Here is a 24,958-nt window from a genome sequence, read left to right as displayed (position 1 = left end):
AGTCTTTATGGAAGATACTACTGAGTGGGAAAAGGAGGGTTCCAGCTACATAGTTGAGAGCATCCAATAAGCTGGACGAAGAAAGAACTGAAAGGGACCAAACAATTTAATCCATGAGCACCAGAGTTACAAGGGGACAGAGAGGCCCATCCTTCTGTGATAGACAAAGCCATCATCTGGACAGCTATTCACGAAACACCTACTATTGTTCTCTACAGTTCACTGTAGATGCAGAAAGGATTCAGATCTGGCTCCTATCTTCAAGGAGACTATTATAGCTCTTGCTAAGGATTTATGTCACTGCCCAAACCTTGCCTGAAATGAGTGGTCCCGGCTTTGAACTCTCACTCAACTGTCTAATCACCTTGAATCTTTCCAGAATTCTAAGATAACTCCCTGCTCTAAATCACTTGATGCTACACAGATTTCAGTAACAACAGTTAAATCAAAGAGCTCCACCAGCTGCGTTCTCTGCATTACGAGTGCAGCTTCTCTGCAGCCTGACAAGGTCTTCACAGACAATCCAGCTCCATTCTTCTTCTCTGGTTTTGTTTCTTCTTGCTGTCTGTCTAAAGTAGGCAAATGGGGCAGGGATTGTGGATGGGAGAAAAGAAGAGAAAAATTTACCAAGACGGACATTTTAAGTTCCACTTTAAAAAAGAAGATTAAGATCTCCACATTACCTGCTAGCAGCTGGCAATTATTTATGTAAACAGCTAATGATTTTCTAATGGAATTGACCCAATCAAGGAGAGTCCTAGTAGAAATCCATTTTTAATAAACCATTGACTTTTTACATGACCAAATTTCAACCATTTCATAATCCAAATTTTAAAACATCAAATTTAATTCCACAATCCTCACTAGAATTCTGAAACATTAGTAACTCTATTCCCAGATTCAGTAACAAGTTGATTTTTAATGGTATGTCCTATACACAATGCATGTCAGTATAAACATAACACTTTTGCCTTGAAGAAAATGCACAGTAAAACTATAAAAGTGCTCAGTACATTTCTAGCAATAAAACCCAAGAACACAGAGTTACGTGAGAGGCTGCCTGCTGTGGCAACAAAGTCAACTGACAAAGAATCCAAGATGCTAATAAGAGTGGATACTGAACTCTTGTAGTTTAAACGACAATATATTACCTAAAGGAGGAAGAGAATTAACATATCTATTGCTTCTATATACTAGCCTAAATAAACGAGACATCTGGCATCAAGTAAAAGTTTATTGATGTTAAATGTTACCAATTTCTTCTTTTGTCTCATTATGAGTTTTTTTCTAAATCAATAAAAGTAGAGAAGAAATGTTATCCAATATTTTAAACCCTTTGAATAATCTGTAAATGTGACATTTGGAGTGGTCACATTATCTGAAGGTCACATGTGAATTGAAAGGAAGAGAATGGACAATCAAAATATTTTATTTTAGTTCTCTATTAAGACTGTTTAACAGACCACCAGGAGGGATCAAAAGGATTTGGCCTTATCTGCTGGAACAATTATTCATATCCACACAACCGGGGGACGAGGACAGAGCAGGGAGTGAGGGTGTGGGTGCTGCAGTCCAACTGGCTTGGTTTCAGATCTAATCCTAACTTTCTCTTTGCATGTCCTCGGGAAAGTAATCTCTCCTAAGCCTCAGTGTCTTTGTCTGTAAAATGGACGATGGTTCATGCATAGCAAGTGCTCAGTAAATGTTAGCAATTACCATTATTGTGAAGGTTTATTGAGCAAATGATCCCAAAGAGCCACCTGCCCCACTTCTTCCTTTCTCCACTGATAAAACAGTGTTGAGGTGATCCCACTTTTCTAAGCCAAATGAAGATCAGAAATGCTGAACTTCTAGAAACAAAATTATTTGACACAGGAACTCCTTTATGACAATTAATTAGACTTCAAGAAGATACCTTGCATCCAAAAGAGGTTCACAGATGTCCTGGATGCCATTCTGAGAGCCACTCTGCGGCATGAGCACTGTCCTGCTGAGTCCGAATGAGCCCCACAATTTTCAACATTAAACTTTAGGCAGCTACTGTCATCCTACTAGAGTTAGCAAATAAGTTCAACCCAATTTGCCAACCCTGATGGACACTGAATTTTATGCAGTAGACTGAGATATACTAAACAACTCCAAATTAAAGGAGTTAGAAAATCATAATCAGTTTGTGCACCACTATTTTTCAAACTAGAGAGAGTATATGATAAAAGTAAGGACCATTGGCCAGGTGTAGTGGCTCACACCTGTAATTCCAGCACTTTGGGAGGCCAAGGCAGGCAGATCACAAGTTCAGGAGATCGAGACCATCTTAGCCAACATGGTGAAACTCTGTCTCTACTAAAAATACAAAAATTAGCTGGGCATGGTGGCACGTGCCTATAATCCCAGCTACACAAGAGGCTGAGGCAGGAGAATCACTTGAATCCAGGAGGCAGAGGCTGCAGTGAGCTGAGATCGAGCCACTGCACTCCAGCCTAGGCGACAGAGACTCCGTCTCAAAAAAATTAATAATAATTAATAAATAAATGAAGACTACTGCCAGATATTGGCCCATCTTACTTTAGATTTTTATTGTTTTCATGGCTCTCTAATTGTACATCTATTTTAAAGTTTCCTCTCTGTTTCCAAAGTGTTTCTGACTCATTCCTCTCTCACACTCTCTTAAATGTGGTGGCCATTCAGCAGCTGGATCTGGCCTCTCCATCTAAGAGCACTTCTGCTCCATTTTAGACCTTTCAACATTTAATACCCTCTCAGTGTCACTATCGGTAGAGCTGTGAGTGAGTTCAACCTTTCCCTAGAAGTGGTGATTTAATGTGTGAATTATATGGTTATTAGAATGGGTGTCAGGGAAACAGTGTAATATATGTAATGTGGGGGCTGATGGGGCTGGAGGAGCTGAATCTGTCTGAATGATTTCTGGCACTTCTTTTAATGCTATGTCAATTATTCTTATGACCAATCACTCAAAGCTGTCTATTACCTTCTAATAATAATAATAATATTTTTCACTTAATGTTGCACCTTTCACCAGAGGATTTCAAAGAGCTTTGCAAACATTCATTAACATTTTATGAAGTGGGCAGGTAATATATAAATATCAAGTCACATGTCTCTGAATAGAAGCCATTAATAGTTCCCTTGACACCACATTCAGGCTAGGGCAGAAACTAAAAGAGACCGCATAAATGAGAAGTCACGCACCATCATTACCGACATTTACTGGGCATCCGCAGGGGCCTGCCAGAGATGCAGAGATAAGCCTTATTTTCTTGCCTTTCAGTGTGGTGGGAAAGGTGGGCTGTTCCTTCTCTTGCTACTTCTACTCATATGAATCCCTCTTCCGGAGACACAGTGTAGACAATCCAGAACACTAGATTTTTTTAGCCTTAAGCTCTTAGATCCCCTGCTAAGAGGAAGCCATCTTCACAGAGGGATCATTCTGGTTGTCCTACCCATGATGCTAACACAGGAATTGCAAGTACTTCCACCCCATCCTCAGAGCAAAACGGAATGGCTGACAGTGCACACCAGGGGCTGGGAAGGACACGCTGTCAGACCCTAAGTAAGGGTCTGACACTGAGTGGCTCATACTCAGTTGAACACTGAGTGTCAATGAGATTGAATGTGAGCAGTGACCTGAGAGGCAACCACAGGGGTCCCTAAGAGCCAAGGTTACAAGTGCCCCAGTTGAGTGGCTGGTGAGGACAGGCAGAGGAGAGGAGTCACCCCTGAACTCCTATTCTTTCTTTCTCTCTCTCCCTTTTTTTTTTGAGATGGAGTCTCACTCTGTCACCCTGGCTAGAGTCTAGTGGGGTGATCTGGGGTCTCTGTAACCTTTGCCTCCTAGGTTCAAGTGAATCTCGTGCCTCAGCCTCCTGAGTAACTGGGATTATAGATGTGCACATCACATCCAGCTAATTTTTTGTATTTTAGTAGAGACAAGCTTTCACCATGTTGGCCAGTCTGGTTTCAAACTCCTGACCTCAGGTGATCCACCTGCCTCAGCCTCCTAAAGTGTTGTGGTTACAGGTGTGATCCACCGCACCCAGCCTGAACTCCTATTCTTTATGTATTCTGTCTGTATTGGAAGATATAATAGAATTAGAACCAGAACCAGTGGCCCATTTTTTTCACTCCTCTTGAGTTTCTCTGGGAGTGTAAGCATGTGGTTACCCACAGACTGGTATTAGTTAAGATAGGCTAAGTTAGGCTGTGGTAGTAAACATCACCAGTCTCAAGGTGTTGACACCACAATCGTTTACTTGCTGTTCATACTAAATCCATTTCAGCCTCATATCAGAATCCCTACTAAGAGGAATCCATCTTGATGGGGGAGGGGGCAAAATTCTGGCTGCTTATAAATGATCCTGACCCAGGAATTGTAAGTACCTTCAACCCAGCTTCAGAACAAGTCCAGTTAGTTCTAGGGGACACTTGTCCTCCATGTGGTGGGTCACCATTGCAGGCTTTAATCTTGGGCAATTCCATCTCAACACGATCCTTCCTGGTTCACCATGCTAGGAAATAAGTGGAAGGTAATGTCCCAGCTCATATGCTTTCCCCAGAAATGACACATATCATTTATTCCCAGCCTGTTGGCTAGAACTTGTCACATCAGCCATCCATCTAGTGGAAGGGCGGGAAGACACAGTCCTCTATATGTTCCAGGGGAAGGAGAATTGGAAATATTAGTGAGCATTAGCAAGTAGGCTGCAACTATTAAGTGCTGCTTCAGTTTGGAACCAGTGGAATTTTTTTTTTTTTTTGAGATGGAGTCTCGCTCTGTCGCCCAGGCTGGAGTGGTGTGGTATGATCTCCACTTACTGCAACCTCCACCTCCTTGGTTCAAGTGATTCTCCTGCCTCAGCCTCCCGAGTGGCTGGGATTACAGGGGTGCACCAGCATGTGCAGCTAATTTTTGTATTTTTAGTAGAGATGGGGTTTCTTCATGTTGGCCATGCTGGTCTCGAACTTCTGACCTCAAGTGATCAGCCTGCCTCAGCCTCTCAAAGTGCTGGGATTACAGGCATGAGCCACTGTGCCCAGCCAGAATCTTCTTTAGACCTCAAAGACAATGTGATAGAGCATAGAACAACAGTGTCATGATATATGGGTTGGCTTCCCTTGCCTTGTGCTCTGTAGACACGGTCAGACTGAAGCTAAATGCATCCTCAACATTTGATATCACTCAGATACATCTAACGGTGCCATTGTGCTCCTTTCTGCACTGACCTAAGCTTTCTCCCAACAACTTTTCCAGTCATGCTTTCTTTTTCTTCCTTTTACCCATTAATTTAGAAAGGTCTTGGGTCAGCATATTCCTCTCCTGCCCAACCCCAAGTTTCCTTTCCACAGAGGGTGTTTTCTGACTGCAAAAACATCATGCAATGAGGAGGGTCCTATGAGCCAGTATTTCTGTGATCACTAAGAAGTTCTCTCCTGTCTCCAGTTTGAAATTTAAGAAATGATGATAATTCTAGGGACTTATGCAATATTCACTCATGATTACTCACCAGTGCATTATCCATATTGTTTCCTAATCATTGTTGACATAATTGGGTTAGGAAGATATTTTTCACCCTAATTCACTATCCCTTCTTTAAAAGCAGGAACTTTTCTTAAGGAAGATTTTTCTTAACCCTAAAGCAGAGTTCATGTTCTTCATATTAGAAAGATTATGAAGCAAAAAGGTACTAGCTCCCTTTGCTACTCATGGCCAGAAGTCAGTCACTCCCTTCCTTCCCCACCTTCTGGGCTCAGTGGCCCCATCAATCCTTCATTTTCTTTTGAAAGCTGGTTCAGGGAATAGTCTAATGTGGCAGAGGAAAGTCAAGGCAAAGGGCAAGGAAAGGAAAATTCCTCTATGTCACAGTCAAGTTCCCAGCACCCTTTCATTCTAATTCTTTATAGCTAATCTATTTTTTCTAGTGGGAAAAAAAGGATTTGAGGCATATAAGCCTAGGGGCAGGAGGTTGGTTCCACAACTTCTCAGCTATGTGAGTTTGACAATATACTTAATTCCTTGGGTCTCCATCTACCAATCTCTAGAAAGGAAACAATAATACTGCCAATATAGTAAGATTGTTGTAAGGAATAAATGAAAATATATACATGAAACAGCACAAAGAAGACATTTAACATTTATCTCCCCTTCCGGAAAAGGTTGTTCCATCACACTCTACCTCTCCTCTCTCCTTTTTCCTCTCTTCCCAGCCCGTCACTTTTATCCTTTCCCCAGGTAAAGACTGAGATGCCACAATGAACCTTTCTTTGCCCAAGAAATGTTCCAGCAGGCCTCTGTCTATGCCAAAGCTCCATTAGACATTGCCCAGGTGAAATTCCATTAGATCTTAAACAAAAGGACAAGTATCTCATTAAATCTACTGGGAGGCATCAAGAGAAGAATTCCTAATAACAACAAATCTTCATATAATATTCATTATCCCTTAATGAAAGTATGCATGCAGTGACCCTTGGCATATCATCATGAATAAAAATGGTTTTAATATTAATACCCTCTCTCCTGACTTAAAAGAAAAAGTATTGCATAACAGGCCGTTAAGAGGTTTCAAATGCCCCATCCAGAGGTTAACATGAGAAGTTAAATCTTTCCTGGGGACCAGGTACAGTGTCACACCTTTAGTTCCAGTACTTTGGGAGGCTGAGGTGGGTGGATCACTTAAGGTCAGGTGTTCGAGACCAGCCTGGCTAACATGGTGAAATCCCGTCTCTACTAAAACTACAAAAATCAGCTGGGCTTGGAGGTGAGCACCTGTAATCCCAGCGACTCAGGAGGCTGAGAGATGAGAATTGCTTGAACCCAGGAGGCAGAGGTTGCAGGGAGCCAAGACTGCACCACTGCACTCCAGCCTGGGTAACATAGCAAGACTCCATCTCAAAAGAAAATCTTTCCTGGGGAACCTTCTATCCTCAGGTTTGCACATTCCTGTCAAAGTACCTCCTTCATGCTTCCACCTCATGAATCTCAGCCCATCTTTTGGAAAACCTCAGCCTCTCCTCTTGGAGATGGTCCTCAATCCCATATCAATCCCCTCTCACGCCTCAATCTAAGGTACATTTCTGCAAGTCTCAGTAGTTAACTACATAGTAACACCTCAACCAGGAGGGCTAGAAGGGAGAGACTCCTAGCTGCAGATTAATAGCACAGCCCAGGATAAGGAGGGCACAGACCTTGCAAAGCAAGTCTATGTGTGATTTCACCAACCCCTCAGTGTAAACTAAAGGCACATCTACGTATTCCCCCAATTTTATAGCTAAAACTGTTTGGCCTAAATAAACACATCCCCCAAAGACAAAAAAAAACTCATTTGTTTATTCATTTATTCTGCAAACATGTATTGGGTCATTATTATTTGTTTTTTGAGATTGAGTCTCAATGTGTTGCCCAGGCTGGTGTGCAGTGATACAATCTCTGCTCACTGCAACCTCTGCTTCCCAAGTTCAAGAGATCCTCCCAACTCAGCCTCCCAAGTAACTGGGATTACAGGTGTGCACCACCATACCCAGCTAATTTTTTTAGTAGAAACAGAGTTTCACCATGTTGGCAAGTCTGGTCTTCAACGCCTACCTAGCCTCAAGCGATCTACCCACCTTGGCCTCCCAAAGTGCTGGGATTATAGGCATGAGCCACTGCACCCAGCCTGTATTGGATTATTATGTGTGTCAAAAACGCTCTTAAACTTTGCGGACCGTTGCTCCTCTTGTGAAGCTTGCATTCTAGTAGAGGCATGTGGAGCATATCTTCTGTGTGCTTGGCCAGATCCCCTCACCACTTTCCAACCCTACTCTGTGTCTTGGGAGACTGACCTTTATGAACTATATCCATTGGGAGGCTTGCCCTTTGGTCTCTGGCTGGGTAAGGCCAATGAGAAACACTAGCAGAAGACTGGACTGAAGCAGGAGCATGAAGTCTGTATGTTTATTCCCCCGCACACTCCCTGCTGGGTCACAACCCTTGCAGGTAGGCTTTCCTATAAAATCACTATTCTCGCCAGGCTCAGGAATTGCTCACTGCCCTGCCCCATTCAGGCCTAGGGTGGTAAGAGTTTCTTGTTGTTGTTAAAAGGAGCATCATCAGCTCTGATGTGTTCCCTTACCTGCCCACATCTTTGTAAACAGGCACTTTATCAGCCTCTCCTCAACTATCCCATTTGAGTGGGTTGTTTTCTACTGCGACTTCATTGATGTAGGGAGATAGATGTATAATCAAAATGATTCATAATATAAAATCTAGTTATTGTAAGACAAGATAGCCTGTGGGGGGGAAGGCACTATAATAGTGATTAGGGAAGGTTCTTTGAGTAGGTTACCTGACTAATAACAGGGTTCAGAAATTCTCTGAGGGAGATCATTCCAGACAGAAGGAAAAGCAAATGCAAAAGACCAGAAGCAGGAATGAGCTCTGTATCATCTAAGAAGGAAATGAGGCTGGCCGGGCACAGTGGCTCACACCTGTAGTCCCAGCACTTTGGGAGGCTGAGGCGGGAGGATCATGTGGTCAGGAGATCAAGACCATCCTGGCTAACACGGTGAAACCCCATCTCTACTAAAAATATAAACAATTAGGCATAGTGGCACGTGCCTGTAGTCCTAGCTACCAAATACGAAAAATTAGTCAGGCATAGTGGCACGTGCCTGTAGTCCTAGCTACCTGGGAGGCTGAGGTAGGAGAATCAATCGCTTGAACCTGGGAGTTGGAGGTTGCAGTGAGCCGAGACTGCACCACTGTACTCCAACCTGTGTGACAGAGTGAAAATCTGTCTAAAAAAAAAAGAAAGAAAGAAAGAAAGAAAAGAAGGAAATGAGGCCAATGTAGAGAAGGAGGAGGAGTGTGATACGTGATGAGGTAGAAAAGCAGGCAAGAGCCAGTCCTGGTGAAGCCTTGGCTGTGGAAAGATGTATTAATTCATTCCTACACTGCTACACAGCACTACCTGAGACTGGATAACTTATAAAGAAAAGAGGTTGGTTTGTTTGTTTGTTTGTTTTAAAGATGGGGTTTCACCATCATGGCCAGGCTGGTCTTGAACTCCTGACCTCAGGTGATCCACCCACCTCGGCCTCCCAAAGTGCTAGGAATACAGGCATGAGCCACCGTGCCCGGCCAAGAAAAGAGGTTTATCTGGCTCATGGTTCTGCAGTCTGTCTAGGCCGCTTCTTCTGGAGAGGCCTCAGGAAACTTACAATCATGGCAGAAGGCAAAGCTAGTCCATCTTACATGGTCAAAGCAGGAGAAAAAGAGGGAAGGGCAAAAGGCTACAAACTTTTAAACAACCAGATATCACGAGAACTCAATCACTATCAAGAGAACAGCAAAGAGAAAATCCACCTCCACGATCCAATCACCTCTCCTCCACCAGTCCTCTCCTCCAACACTGGGGTTACAATTCAACCTGAGATTTGGGCGGGGACACAAATCCAAACCATCTCAGAAGGAGTTGAGACTTTGTTGTCGGGCAATGTGAAGGCGTGAAGGGGTTTTAAGTAGGAAGGTGGCATGATCAGCTTTACATCTCCGAAAGCACTCCCTCGGGCCAATCTGTGAGAATGGATTCTTGGGGACACGAGAGGAAGCAGGAAGATCCATTGGTGCCTCTGGGAGCATCCAGAGCCGAGAGGATGGGTCTTGGATCAGGATGGAGATGGACAGTGAACAACAGTGTTGGGAGTAATGTATATCAGAGGAAGAACTCACAGGACTTGCCAGGGAGTGAGATGTGAGGAATGGAAAGAAGAGGAATCAGGGATGACAGGGAGGTTCGGGACTTGAGCAGCTGCATATGCAATGGTACCATTGACAGGGATGGCAAAGACTGGGACAGCAGTGGGGGTGAGGGAGAGCAGGAAAGATTAGAGAAGACATTCAAGTACAGCTGCCAGCATCAGAGATACCAACACAGGCCTCATCCTCATGTAGAGAGGGGCTCACTGCAGAGGAGCTGGACAAGCTGGTGGAGGGAGGCAATGCAGTTCATCTGCACCATCTAAACCTGGGAAGGTGATGAGACATCATTTTTTAAGTGCTTATATATTTCAAAGTGCTGCTCTCTTCAACAGAGTCAGCGTGTCACATTAACATGCAGAACACTGTTTAGTTTCTTTCCTTCATTTCCTACTTACAAATTGTATATCTTCAGGCCTGCAGAAAATAAGAAAGAGGCCCAGCTCTGAGCCGTATCCCTTTAATAGCTGTTCCCTTAGAAATGCAACAAAAAGTCGGGAGCTCATGGGGGTGATCTGATTTTTTTCCCCATGGAGCCCCTCTCTCCTCCACTTCTATCTGGGGGAAAGGAAGAAATAGCTTTATTCATTCACATATTCAAAAAGTATTTACTGATTACCAACTGTGGGCCAATTTCTAGGTGCTGGGGTAGAAAACAGACAAAAATATCTCCCCTTATAGAACTTACCTTCTAGGTGGGGGAGACAGAAAATAAACAACAAACATCATTTTAAAAATTAAATGATAAAATATCTTAGAAACACAAAAGGCTGGAGGGGAGATAGGAAACAAACAATAAACATCATTTTAAAAATTAATTGAGCCTGGTGCAGTGGCTCATACCTGTAATCCCAGCACTTTGGGAGGCCAAGCCAAGTGGATCACCTGAGGTCAGGAGTTCGAGACCAGCCTGGCCAACATGGTGAAATCCTGTCTCTACTAAAAATACAAATTAGCTGGGCATGGTGGCACATGCCTATAATCCCTGCTACTTGGGAGGCTGAGGAAGGAGCATTGCTTGAACCTGGGAGGTGGAGATGGTGCTGCTACACTCCAGCCTGGGCAACAAAAGCAAAACTGTTTCCAAAAAAAAAAAAAAAAAAAAAAAATTGAATGATACGTTGTAGACACTAAAGAAAAGAGCAGAATAAGGGGCATTTGAAGCATGGAGGGGGGTTCCATTTTTAAATAGGATGGTCAGAATAAGTCTCACAGAGTAGGTGGCATTAGAACAGTGACTCGGAGGTGAGGCACTAACTAGGCAGATATGGGGATAACATCCAGAGAGAGGGAGCAGCCGGAGCCAGGAATGAGTCCGGTGTGGGAGAAACAGTGAGGAGGCCGGTGTGACTTACAAAGCCGTGCCTAGGACACCAGCCCTCTTCAGGACCTGCTGAACCCCACCTGTCCGTCAAAGCCCAGTCCAAATGCTGCCTCCTCCATTAAGCTCTCCCCAGATACTCCAGTCCACATTCATCTTTCCACTCTCTGGACTGTCTCAGTACCCACAGTCAAGGCCACACAGTTCAGAAGTTGTTTTCAAATGGTATTCATTGTGCCTACCCAGCTAAACTCTCAAGCTTTCTAAATTCAGAGAACCCTTTTTTGGGTCAACCTTGGCACACAGTAAGTGAATAATAAATGCGATTGATTTATTGACTAAATAAGGAATTCTTAAATCATTTATATTGGACTTTGAAATACAGGCACATAGATGTACACCCGCATATGCCTAGAATCTTCCCTTCAGGTAGTGCTAACCTCTCCTAAGGACCTGGCTGGAATATCAAAAGACTGGGACCAAGGAGGACAGGAGAGATGGAAGGGTGAAGACGCTCCAGGAGTTCGTGATGTATTTCAAAGATGAATGCTTGAGCCATAGATACTTTGGAATAGATTTTTTTTTAATGGTACAGGGCAAGAAACAGTTAACTTTGGTGCCTCAGAGTGGCAGAGGAAAAAGCTGAAAATAATTTTTTTGTAAAATTTGTAACTTTAAAATCTGTGTTTTAAAAAAGACAAAAAAAAAAAAAAAGAAAACTGCAGGAGAGACTGTCTCAGTCACTGTCTAACGAAGTTGGCAAAGTGACAAATGTTTTTCTCTTCCGTAGTTGAAAAGGGAAGTTAACATCCCTGGTAATATGCAGCATTCAACAGAAAGATGGCCTCAGTTTGCAAGCACACTTCCTATTTTTCCTTCCCACTTAGTGCATCTCAAGAAATAAATGTGGGCAATGTCATAGGAAGAGCACTTTTGCTTCCACCCCCATGTTCTTACCCTAAACCACAGATAAGACGCCATCTCCTGTCTGCTAGGTGAGAGAACTGAGAATATTTGTACTTTCTTCCTCTCCTCTGTCACTGGCTCATTCCATGGGACAGAGAGACAGGAAAGGGCAGGGTAGTCACAGGCCATGTTATCTGGGAGACAGGGCTCCCTCCAGGAAGAGGAGAGCAGCTTTGGCTCACTCCTTCACATCTGCACTCAGCTCAGTTTCACAGATCTGCACGTGCCCAAGCAGATGAATAACTGTGTTTCCTCTACCAGCTGGTAAGCAGTCAAATTCGGCCTTCTTCTGGCAGGTCTGGTCAGGTCTTCACCTTTCCAAGATGGGCTGAGAATGGTTAGGTCAGGAATGGGAGGGTAAGGAAGGTTGTATTTCGGAGGCAGAGGCTTTGCCACATTCTCCAGCATTGCCACTAATAAAGCTGATCAGCATCTCAACTGGTTAAGAGCCTATAGAGAAAGCGTGATTAATTAGTACCCTCAGATCTCCAAGACAATTGAATTCTCCTGATAACAAGAACTCTTAGAGAAGTACCTGATATACTGAAACTTTCAAACACATCAGCATCATCGTATTTTGTGATAAAGACTAGAAAGCTGAATCTAGAATCTATGATCATTTTCCAAAAAATGTGGCAGGTTATAGGGCTCTACTGTTTCACGTAGTAAGATTTTCAAGGAGAATTTCCAACCAAGAAATACCCTGTAGTCTTCACTTTAACAAGAAGGAAAACAAGATATATTCCAATGTACATGCACATTTTCAAATTGACATTGCATATATCCCTGCATTGTGGCACTGAGAAGGACACATCTTTCCTGTGGTATTTCTGGCAAGGATGCATAACTTGAAACAAATCATAAGGAAACAATCAGACAAACCAGAACTGGGGGAACCTCTGGGGCCCGTACTCTTCAAAAGTGTCAATCTCATGAAATACAAAGAAAGATCAAGAAGTAGTTGCAGATTAAAGGAGACTAAAGAATGTGTGATCCTGGGGCCTGGCGCAATGGCTCAACCCTGTAATCCCAGCACTTTGAGAGGCCGAGGCGGTTGGATCACGTGAGGTCAGCAGTTCGAGACCAGCCTGATCAATACAGCGAAACCCCATCTCTACCAAAAATACAAAAATTAGCTGGGTGTCATGGTGCACACCTATAATCCCAGCTACATGGTAGGCTGAGGCAAAAGAATTGCTTGAACTTGAAAGGCAGAGGTTGTAGTGAGGCGAGTTCATACCACTGCACTCCAGCCTGGGTGAGAGAGGGAAACTCTATCTCAAAAGAGAAAGAAAAAAAGAATGTATGACCCTGGAATGGAAAGAAACAGTTGCTAGAAAGGACACTTCTGGCATAACTGGTAAAAATTTGAATATGAAAGGTATACTAAAGGTATATTAAAGAATAGCCTTGTATCAATGTGAAATTTCCTAGATCTGTTAAGTTTATGATGTTGATGCACTTAATTTTTTTTTTTTTTTTTTTTGAGATGCAGTTTCAACCTTGTTGCCCAGGCTGGAGTGCAATGGCTCAATCTCAGCTCACTGCAACCTTCGCCTGGGTTCAAGCAATTCTCCTGCCTCAGCCTCCCAAGTAGCTGGGATTATAGGTGCCCGCCACCAAGTCTGGCTAACTTCTGTATTTTTAGTAGACACGGAGTCTCACCATGTTGGCCAGGCTGGTCTCAAACTCCTGGCCTTAGGTGATCTGCCCACCTTGGCCTCCCAAAGTGCTGGGATTGCAGGCATGAGCCACTGTGCCCAGTTGATGCACTTAACATTCTTAGGAAATATTTGATGACACCATTATGATCTCTGCAATTTACTGTCAAAGGGTTGTGCAAAAATAGAATTTGTTACATATCATGTATCATACCATAGACATGCATATACAGAGCAAATGTGGCAAAACACTAACAATGGATCGATCTGGGTGAAGACGTTTGATCGCTCTTGCAACTTTTCAGTAGGGCTGAAAATTTTCAAATTAAAGGTTAAATTAAAAAAAAAAAAAGATCCTCCCCAACAAGATATCATAATTCTTATGAATTCTTGAAACTTTGAGAGAGGATTAAATAAGTCTTGAGGATGTCATAAGAGATAGAAAATAATTTTGTAACAAATCCCCTGTGCCTCAGCACACGGAGGCTGTAATTTAGGTCACCTCACAAGGGGATCTAACTGTCTGAGTGACTACTTTCCAATTTGCCTGTCAAAAACAGACCCCCATGATGTGCAGGGTAGAGAGTGGTGGCCCATAAAGTGAGGCTTGCTTTAACTGGTTCCGTTTGGAGCCATGTGCAGCCCTCCTCACTTTCCACCTTTCCCTGGGCTTGTAACCCCCAGCTCATCCCTATTCCAGTCTACAGCTACACTGAAAACACAGCTGTGCCTTCAGAATCGAAAAAGAGAGAGAGAATCATCCAACACTCAGACTCACCTAGATCACAGATTGTGTTTTTAAAATATATTCACACTGTTCTCAAGCCTTTGCCATAGAAACAGACATGCATAAATCCGCTTTATGACAAGGTCTTTTTGTTAAACCAGTTTAAAAATATTTCCTTGAAAAGGGTCCAAGACAGACATGCCTTATACTAAATAGTCTTAGGGTGAGGTTTCAAGGTATAATTACGACCATTTCAAATAAGCTATTTCCATCATAAATGTCAGGGAATTTGCAAATCTTGTTTTAGTTACGCAGCCAGGATTCCTTTACCTCCTCTTTATCAGCCCATTTACAGGCCCTCAGTATGTGTTAGAGACTGTGCTTGATAAATATTATCTTATTAGATCCTCACTACAGTATTAGGTATAACATGTTATGCCTTATACCTACATTTGTGTCTCTATTTTACAGACAAGAAAATTGAGACACAAATGGTTAAGTTAACTGCCCAAGAACACACAGCTTGTTAATAACAGAGCCAGAACTTGAGCCCAAATCTACCTAATTCCAAGGTCCAGACCTTAACATTACTCCATACCTATATCCCATCGACTGCAAAGTATCCCCCATCTTGGATTCCATCAGACCAATATGAGGCCATGCAGAGACTTCAGAACCTTAAGAAAACTTGGCAGGGTGCAGTGACTTATGCCCGTAATCCCAACACTTTGGGAGGCTGAGGTGGGTGGATCACAAGGTCAGGAGTTTGAGACCAGCCTGACCAACATGGTGAAACCCAGTCTCTATTAAAAATACAAAAATTAGCCAAGCGTGGTGGCATGTGCCTGTAATCCCAGCTACTCAGAAGGCTGAGGCAGGAGAATCACGGGAGGCAGAGGTTGCAGTGAGCTGAGATCCCACCACTGCACTCCAGCCTGGACAACAGAGCAAGACTCTGTCTCAAAAAAAAAAAAAAAAAAATAGGACAAGCCAAGCAAGAAAACAAGGACATTTCTTATCACAGGAAGAATGAAAGACTTTTCTGTTCAACTCCCACTTTTTTTGCCTGGATTGCTTGAACTTCACACTCATAGAAAAAGAAAAAGTCCAAGTATTTTTTTTTTGTTCCATTTACTCTCTTCCTGAAATTTTGTAGACAACTTAGAATGACGTTTTGAACCAGAATCAAGTTCTTCTGCCACTCATCCGAAAGTTCAAAACGTCTGTTTTATATAGATGGCACCAAAAGCTTCAGGACATAATTCACACACACAAAAGTACAATGCTGAATATGAAAATCTGAAATACATACTGCATAAGTAATAGTTGTAAAAAACCAATGATATTTTAAAGATTTAGTATTTATCATTGTAACACAGCTTTTATGTTTGATGTTATAGGAAGCTATGAGCTCACTTCAGAATCAATGCTGTTTTATTGCTTGCTGTTATATTTATGGAATGTTACTGTGAACAAAGCAGAGCAGGCCAAGTCTATTCCCAACATAACTTATAAATAATGTAAGTAAATAAACTAAGCAAATCTTCATGAAGCAATACATTATTTACTATTCTTTGTTGCCGAAATATGAGTTTAAGTTTTGGTTACATATTAATGTAAGATCTTAGCTTTCCCTAGATCTCCCTGGGGAGTCAGCTTCTAAAGCTTAACTCAGAATTAACCTTGCAGGCCTTCCCCGCTTGGTTAGCTAAAAGCCACTCTTCTGTCCAGAGTGAGGAATCAGAAGCCGGACTTTGGAAGTAACATCTCCCTCCATCACAGGCCAATTATTGGCAAGTTCACATCAGCATCACAGTGTAGCTAATCCAAGTGGGTGTTCTGTGGTCTTTGGCCAGACGGGTTTTGCAAGAAAATAACTTGTCTAGGAACTTATCTCACTAATTAAGGTCATTTTAACTTTCATATATTAGACTCCAAGTGGGAGTCAACCAAACTTTCTTCAAGTTTTAGAGTGTATTTAATGACTCATTTGCTCATTTAAAGAACATTGGCCAGGCAGAGTGGCTCACACCTGTAACTCCAACTTTGGGAGGCTGAGGTGGGAGGATCACTTGAGGCCAGGAGTTTAAGACCAGTATGGGAAACTTGGCAAGACCCCATTTCTTTGAAAAATAAAACAAAAATTAGCCAGGTATGGTGGTTCATGCCTGTGGTCCCAGCTACTTGGGAGGCTGAGGTGGGAGGACTGCTCGAGTCTAGGAGTTCAAGGTTGCAGTGAGCTCCAATTGCGATCGTGCCACTGCCCTCTAGCCTGGATGACAGAGTATAACCTTGTCTCAAAAAAAAAAAAAAAAAAAAAAAAGAATATTGCCATGGTGCATGATGTTACCATGAGTAAGATAGGTAAAGGTCTCTTCACAGAGATGACATTCTTGAGGTAGTAGATTATTAGACAGCAAACATATAAACAAATAAACAAGATCATTTTAGTAGTAATGAGGAAAATAAAATGAGGTGATATGATGGAAAATGATGAACTCACTTTAGAAAGGGAGGTTAGAGAATGTTCTAGAAGAAAGTAACATTTGAGCTGAGGCATGCTAAAGAAAGTCTAGCACTTTTTTTTTTAATGAGAAAGGGTAATGTCTTTTCTTTTCTTTCTTTCTTTCTTTTCTTTTTTTTTTTTTTTTTGAGACAGGGTCTCACTCTGTTGCCCAGGCTCAAGTGTAGTGGTGTGATCTCACCTCACTACAACCTCCACTTCCTGGGTTCAAGCAATTTTCATGCCTCAACCTCCCAAGTAGCTGGGATTACAGGTGTATGCCACCACACCTGGCTAATGTTTGTATTTTTAGCAGAGATGGGGTTTTGCCATATTGGCCAGGCTGATCTCGAACTCCTGACCTCAAGTGATCAGCCCGCCTTAGCCTCCCAAAGAGCTGGGATTTCAGGCATGAGCCATGGCACCCGGCCTTTCTTTGTCCTTTTAAGGCCAGCTAAAAGTCAGCGATCCATGGAAAAGAGGCAGTAAGATCCCCACTGAGGAAACTTTTCAAGGTAATCTGGGGTAGTCTTCTTGGAGAAAGGAGACAAGGTAACATTCGGCAAGTGCCAAATGGTGGACGCCATCCCTCACAGAGAGCAGTGGTCCAAAATGGCACCGGGGAATGAAATTCAATGGCAAGAGATGGTTGCCCAGGGGAGGGCACCAGGAGATCACAATAGAATCGGGTGTGAAATAAGAGATTTGTGTGGCCATTAACAGCAGGGTTGGCCTCAGGAGGAAGGTGGAGGGACAGGAGCTGAAGAGACAACACTGATCCTGAAGATGTTCTTAGGGGTCAACCATGCAGATTGCACCTTCGTTCATCCCTGTGTAATCTCTGCTTTGTCCCTGAAGAACAAGCTCCTGAAGAACAAGCAGCAGTGGTCTTACAAGCAACCCCAGGAGGCTGAAGGTCTTACTTGTTGGGGAACATTGTCCTCATCTCTTAACCATGCTTGAAAAGTTGTACAGCTCAGCTATTCATGGGTATCACCCCTAATAGATTTAATTATCTGAAATCGAAAGGCCAGAAAAGATCTCCAGAGGTTTCCCAATCAATGTTCTGCCTCTAAAGAGAATAAATGAACAAACTACCCACAACAGAGGTTAAACGCTTGGTTAGATGATCAGGCCCTCCACAAATTTGTGAATAGGGTCAAAGTTAGACTTTTTACTTAACAATTACAGAACCCTTCACTGTGTGGGGTTAATGGGGCTTATTTTCCTAATGCCTAACATTTATTTCAAGTTGTCTGCACCTGTTCTGTCTGGCTGTCCCTTCAGTAAATATTAGGTAGAAAAGACTATAATAAATGAACTCTCTCTAAGCAGTCAAGGTCTCCAAATGGTTTACTATTAATCAATTATAGCCCTTATTAAAAGTTTACCCATAGGATGGAAGTGGGATGGAGGACAAAGAATGGTTGCCATCTACCAAGGACACTTGATATGCCAGTTAAAGAAAAAGAGGGTAAAAAGGGCACAATAAATTGATTTTTTTTTGTTTTTACTTTTTATTGACATACAAAAGAAAAGTATACTCACCATAAGTGTACAGGCTGACGAGATTTTCAAAAACAACATGCTTGTGTACTCAGCACCTCAGTTAAGAAATCGGCTGGGTGTGGGGGCTCACATCTGTAATCCCAGCACTTTGGGAGGCCAAAGTGGGCAGATCACTTGAGGTCAGGAGTTCCAGACCAGCCTGTGCAACATGATGAAACTCTGTCTCTACTAGAAATACAAAATTTAGCCGGATATGGTGGTGGGCACCTGTAATCTCAGCTACTTGAGAGGCTAAGACAGGAAAATTGCTCGAATCCAGGAGGCAGAGGTTGCAGTGAGAGGAGATTGTGTCACTGCACTCCAGCCTGCAACAGAGCAAGACTCCATCTTAAAGAAAAAGAAAAAGAAAAAGAAATTGGTCACATTCAGCTGTTCAGCACCCCTAGCCCTCCCTGTTCCTTCCTGTGTCACTCCTGCCCCCACGGGCAACCATTTTCCTGACTTCTCACACCATTGATGAGTTTTGCCTGTTTCGGGATCTTCTGCAAATGTAATCACAGAATGTACTCTTTCGCGTCTGGCTTCTTTGGTGAAACATTATCTTTGTGAGATTTGTTCCAACTGTTGTGTGCAGTTAGAATCACTCATTCTCATTGCCATAGAGTATTAGAAGTCATCCTGTAAATGTCAATATTTGACCCCCAGGACTGAATTTCAAGCATGCTAAAAGAGAAAAAAATATAAACTCATCCCCAGAGTAAAATTAACTCCGTTGACTGCAATAATTTTTATTTTGTTCATTGAGCACTGAGTTCATAATGCATTCTCTTAAACATTCTTATTTAATTTGAAATTTACATCTGAGCTACTCTTAACAGGATACAGACAGATGAGTTCAAGACACAACCCTTTTCCAGCACCAAAGGAATGAAGCCAAGCTGTTCTCTTGCTCCAGTTTTATTTCCTCTATCGCAAGTAACTATGCATGAAGATACACCAAGAACAGCTGCCAGCGACCCATCCTCTGGGGGACCCATCCAGCTCAGCCAGCCAGTCAGTTGTTGGCATTTGTTCACAGGTTGCAAACAACAGAAAGTGCTTGTGATCATTATCTACACAATTCTAAGCCTGCAAACACAGACACACAAAGGCATGAGCTACAGCTGCTCTCTAATTCCTAAGTGTGTGCTTTGTCCATTCTGCCAGCTTGCCTTTCCTAAATAACTTGCCTTCCGTCAGACACCTAGGGAATAACAGCATTGGACCAGGAGGCTTCTAGTTCACAATGGACTGCAAACTGTCCCTAATTTTGGCTTGGATGCCAGTAAAATATAAAATGAAATGAGTAGCAGTTGGCATCAGTTTAACTTTAAAAGTCATGCCAGGTCTTGCAAGAAGTGTTCAGGACCAGCCTGTGAAAATTTCTGTTTACTCTATCTTGAAAACCAAGAGTTTAAAACAGCAGAACGTTTTCAGGACTCTGTGATATCTATGGTTCATTACAATATCCTGTAAATAAATTCACAGGAGAAAGAAACATTTCTGTTCAGAATAAGCTTGGCCTCTGTTGCCTGTATTGAGAGGCAGCATGGGAGCAGTGGAAAGAGCTGAGTTTTAGTTCGGGAGATGTGAGTCTCCTTATATCACAGCATCACAAGCTATGAGGCTGGTGTCCTTTAAGAATCTCATAGGTCCTAGGTTTCTTCCTTGTGGAGGCTAACTTCATATCCAAGGGGCTTGGATCACATCACTTCACAACCAAGGGGCTTTTAAATCTAAGTTTTATAAATTGTTCTCATTGTCTAATGTAACTTTATATATACATATATATATATATATACACACACACACACACACACATATATATGTGTGTATATATATATATATATACATATAGATAGATAGATAGATAGATAGATAGATAATCATTTGAGTTTAAAGAGAAATACTTGGGATGTGAAGATCTGGGTGTTTAGGACCCTGAAGGCTTAGTTCCTGGGGTATATTTGGAAAAATATCACCTGATTAGAGAAGAATTTGCCCATTCTCAAAAAGCTGATTTCCTAATTCTTGGGCAAATAAGTAAAAATCACCAGAGGAGGGAAATAATGCCAATTCAATCCCAGCATGGGCAGCATAGTGAGACCTTGTCTCTACTTTTAAAAAAAAAAAATTAGACCAGCTTGGTGGCATGTGGCCTGTAAAAAAAAAAATTAGACCAGCTTGGTGGCATCAGCTACCTAGGAGGCTGATGTGGGAGGATCACCTCAAGGTCAAGGCTGCAGTGAGCCACAATTGAGTCACTACATTCCAGCCTGGGCAACAGAGTGAGACCCTGTCTCAACCAAAAAAAAAAAAAAGAAAGAAAAGAAAGAATGCCAATGCCAATCAGACAAGGCACCTCATATCCATTATCTCATTTGGGCATTTTAACATTTCTAATGATTTTCTTAATTTTAAAACAAATATGTGCACATTGTAAACAAATGACACAATCTAACAACGCATAAAGAAAAAGTCAGGCATCTTCTGCTCCACTTCCCTCCATTCTCATTCTGTTTCCAGAGAAAACCAATATTGACAGCCTGTGTGTACACTTTCAGATGCTTTTCTGTACACATAAAACACAAATACAAAACTCATATCATCCTCTTTACATAATTTTGTGGCTTACTTTTGTCTCTTTAATTACCTCATGGACATCCCTCCAAGCTGACAGATACAGGTGAATTCATTCTTTTAAATGGCTGCACAAAATCCCAACGTATGGATCTTGTTATTCAATGGTTCTGCTGATGGACAGTGAGGTTGTTTCCTTTTTTTTTTTTTTCGGCTTGCCAATAAAATGTTGTAATAAATATCCTAGTAGCCATGTTCTTATATATGGGTGCATGGGTGCTTTATTTCTATTGGCTAGAATCCCACTGACAGAGTCAGAGCTTAAGTACACTATTCTTTTTTTTTTTGAAACAGCATCTCGCTTTCTTGCCCAGGCTGGGGTGCAGTGGCATGATCACAGCTCACTGCAGCTGTGACCTCTCAGGCTCAAGTAATCTGAGTAGCTGGGACTACAGGCATGCGCCACCATGCCTGCATAATTTTTACTTACTTGAAGATATAGGGTCTCCCTATGTTGCCCAGGCTGGCCTCAAACTCCTGGGCTCAAGAAATCTTCCCTCCTCAGCCACCCAAAGTATTGGGATTACAGGTGTGAGCCACTGGGCTCAGCCGCATTATTCATTTTAATAGATCTCAACATATTACTTTCTTTAATCTACCTGGACTTTATGTATGATGAGGTAGGGGGTATACTTTTGTTCTCTTTCCCATATATAGCCAATTTTTCCAGTATTATTTGTTAAATTAACCATCTTTTAATAAGCTGCCATGTTGCTTTTTGTCTACAGTATAGTCTCATAAACACCTGGGTCCTTTTCTGGAGTCTCGACTCTACTCCTCTGATTGATTTATCTGATTTGACGCCAGTACCAAACAATTTTGATTATAGTGGTTCTAAAGTTACTTTTAATATCCAATAAGGTATTTCTTATTCCTCTTTTGCAGAATTTTCTTAACTATTTTAAGATTTCCATTAAGATTTTCAATGCAATTGCAAATATGTATTTACCGATTTTGAAAAAAATGGAAACTTTTACCATTTTGAGCAATTCATGTCAATGAGTATACATTTCTCTATTCAATATGATTTTTAAAGTTTTTTTTAGGGGGCACAATTTGTTTTTTTTGTTTTTTTTTTGTTGTTGTTGTTTTTTTGAGATGAAGTTTCACTCTTGTTGCCCAGACTAGAATTCAACGGTGCGATCTGGGCTCACTGCGTCCTCCTCCCAGGTTCAAGGAATTCTCCTGCTTCAGGCTGTGATGCTCACTACCTGGGTGACAGGATCATCCATACCCCAACCTCAGCATCATGCAATGTACCCATGCAACAAACCTGCACACGGTCCCCCTAAATCTAAAATATAAGGTGGAATAACTTTTTTAAAAAAAGAATGACTATTTAATTTCACAAAATTATAACATCTAACAATTTAATTCTATGACTTTTCCTCTTTTAGTTTGTTAATTTGAAGAATTATTAACTTGTTGATTTTCTTATATGAAAATATCTTTACTTACAAAAATAAACCCTCCTAGTCATGGTGTGTCATTCATTTTATACAATGGTATATTCAGTAAACTAATGTTTTAGTCAGACTTTTTCCATCCACATTTATATGTGAACATACAATTAACAGATTATCCTAGCTTTGTAAAGTGAACAAATGAACTGTCTTGTTTTTTCTGTGGCCTGAAATTATTTAAATAATTTAAGAATTTTCATTTTACTTCATAATAACTTAGAGAGGTATTACTACATATCATTAGAGAAGATATTGTTATATACCTTTTAATCATGACAAGGAGCTGGTTTTCTGAAAAGTATGTAACTTGACTAAAGTCAGGCACCCATTAAGAAATAAGGCTGGGAGTGGAACACTAGGATTCTGATTCCAGGCCTGATGCTTGATCTACCATTTACTACTACATCTTTCCAGGGAAGATCCTGAAATCCTGAGCTAAACAAGGGTGAGCAGAAGTCCTGCAGCAGGACCAACAGAAGAAAGCTGCCCTTTGGAGAACACACAGTAGAGCAGTCACAAGCCTTGCAAAGAACTATGAATTGCTGGAAAGCTACAACTACAGAATAGTCTCCTTGGTATTTGATCCTTTGAAATGCGATGATCCAGATGGAACAAACAGACCACTGCCAGTGATTCAAGATGGCAGATTCACAAGGGGCAACTGTGTCTGGGTTGAGAACACCAAAAGTGATAATAATTCATGTACATATATTCCTTTATAATTTACACGTGACAAATTTAGGTAGGTTAAATCATTTGTTCAACATTATACGCTATATCCTAGGGGTACTGGACCACTCCATAACCCCTTGAATTATGCTCCTTATGTATTTCCTTCATAGCATTTATCATTCTTATTGCAATTATTTTATTTATCTGTGCTACTTGTTCTTTGCTTGCCAACCCCATTCCCCAACTAGAATGGAGGCAACAGAAGAGCAGGAGTCATATTGCATTATTGTTTTATCCACAGGCCTGAACACAATGAAAAGACACCCAAAACATACATGCACTATGATTTAAAAAGTAAATACCATAAACCATTTATGCCTAAAGTGATCCCTGCTTGAATCCTGTGTAGCAAGGACACCATCTTTTGCTCTGGGATGGTGGTCCCATTGCACACAAGTTTAGTAATCACACTGTTTGCTGCTGCCTCTTTAAATATAAAATGTGTTGTACATCCAAGTCCAACTTCTACATATCAATCTTATACAATCACCTTATTTGACAGTGACATTCTTTTTAAAGGCAAATCAGTGTGAACTCCCAATATCCCAAATTAGATCAAGCACACAAGTTCAAATGAGTTGGCCATTAATTACTCACCACCACTGGCCTAAGTTTGAAACCACCAGATCTCATTTTTCATGAGGCTGACATCCTGAAAGGCATCGTTTGTCAGGAGACCTCCCTTGTATTTTTTTTTCTTTTTCTCCATTGTTCACTGAATTAACCAAAGCAATATTAAATAAGTTGCTAAATACAGATATTAGTTCATTTGTAGCTAATTATTATAGGTAAATGGTGCAGTAAATGAAGCACCCTACACCCTCCCTGGCCTTTTTTTTCCCTGAAGCTTTTGTGATGTTCTCCAGGTAAATCCCATGCATAATGTAAGAGTGGCAATGTTGTTTGCATAATAAGCTATTTTCTACCACAGAAGCAGAAACATTTTATCGCTATAGAGAAAGCTCAAATTATGAATACATTTTCATATAAGTTGATTTATGTGAAAATTACAAATAAATGCAGAGCCTAGCTGCAAGTGAATTGTTTGTTCCCAGTTCAAGGAGTGGTGCTATTTGAAATTAAAAAAGAAAACAACCCCACCACATCCTGCTAAGAGAAATATTTTTAATGTTATTCAGACTGAAGCACATAACATGTGATCCAAGAAGGAAAACATTACCTGGCCTGGTAGTAGGACCCCAGGTTGCAAAAACTAACAAACTTGTCCACTGATTTCTGACACCATTTTATCCATGATATATGTGTTTTTACTTGAACTCAAACTACAAAGATTCTCAGCAAACTCTATAATAGAATTATTGCTTTCAATAGTCAAAGGAAGTTGAAGGAAAAAATGGCAGTCCATTATCACCTCTGCATAAGAAAAAGAGAATGTGTGTTGAAGATATGAGAATGGTTTTGTACAGAACCCAACGCTTCTGAGACACTTGCAAAATTCTCAAATTCTCAAATGGAATGCATATTTCTAATTCCAGGCAAAATCATTGGGAGTAGAGAACACATCTTGCAAGAAATTCCCCAAAAGTGACACAGGTACATTATTTGGCATCCAGGAGGTTGATCTGTAATCAGGATACCAGGCTGGCCACAAAGTTTTGGCCAACATCTAAGATATGGAGGAAGCA

The sequence above is a fragment of the Saimiri boliviensis genome, chromosome 3, assembly GCF_048565385.1.
Source record: "Saimiri boliviensis isolate mSaiBol1 chromosome 3, mSaiBol1.pri, whole genome shotgun sequence".
Classification (NCBI taxonomy): domain Eukaryota; kingdom Metazoa; phylum Chordata; class Mammalia; order Primates; family Cebidae; genus Saimiri; species Saimiri boliviensis.
The sequence above is the reverse complement of the archived record's forward strand: the minus strand, read 5'-3'. Positions refer to the sequence as shown.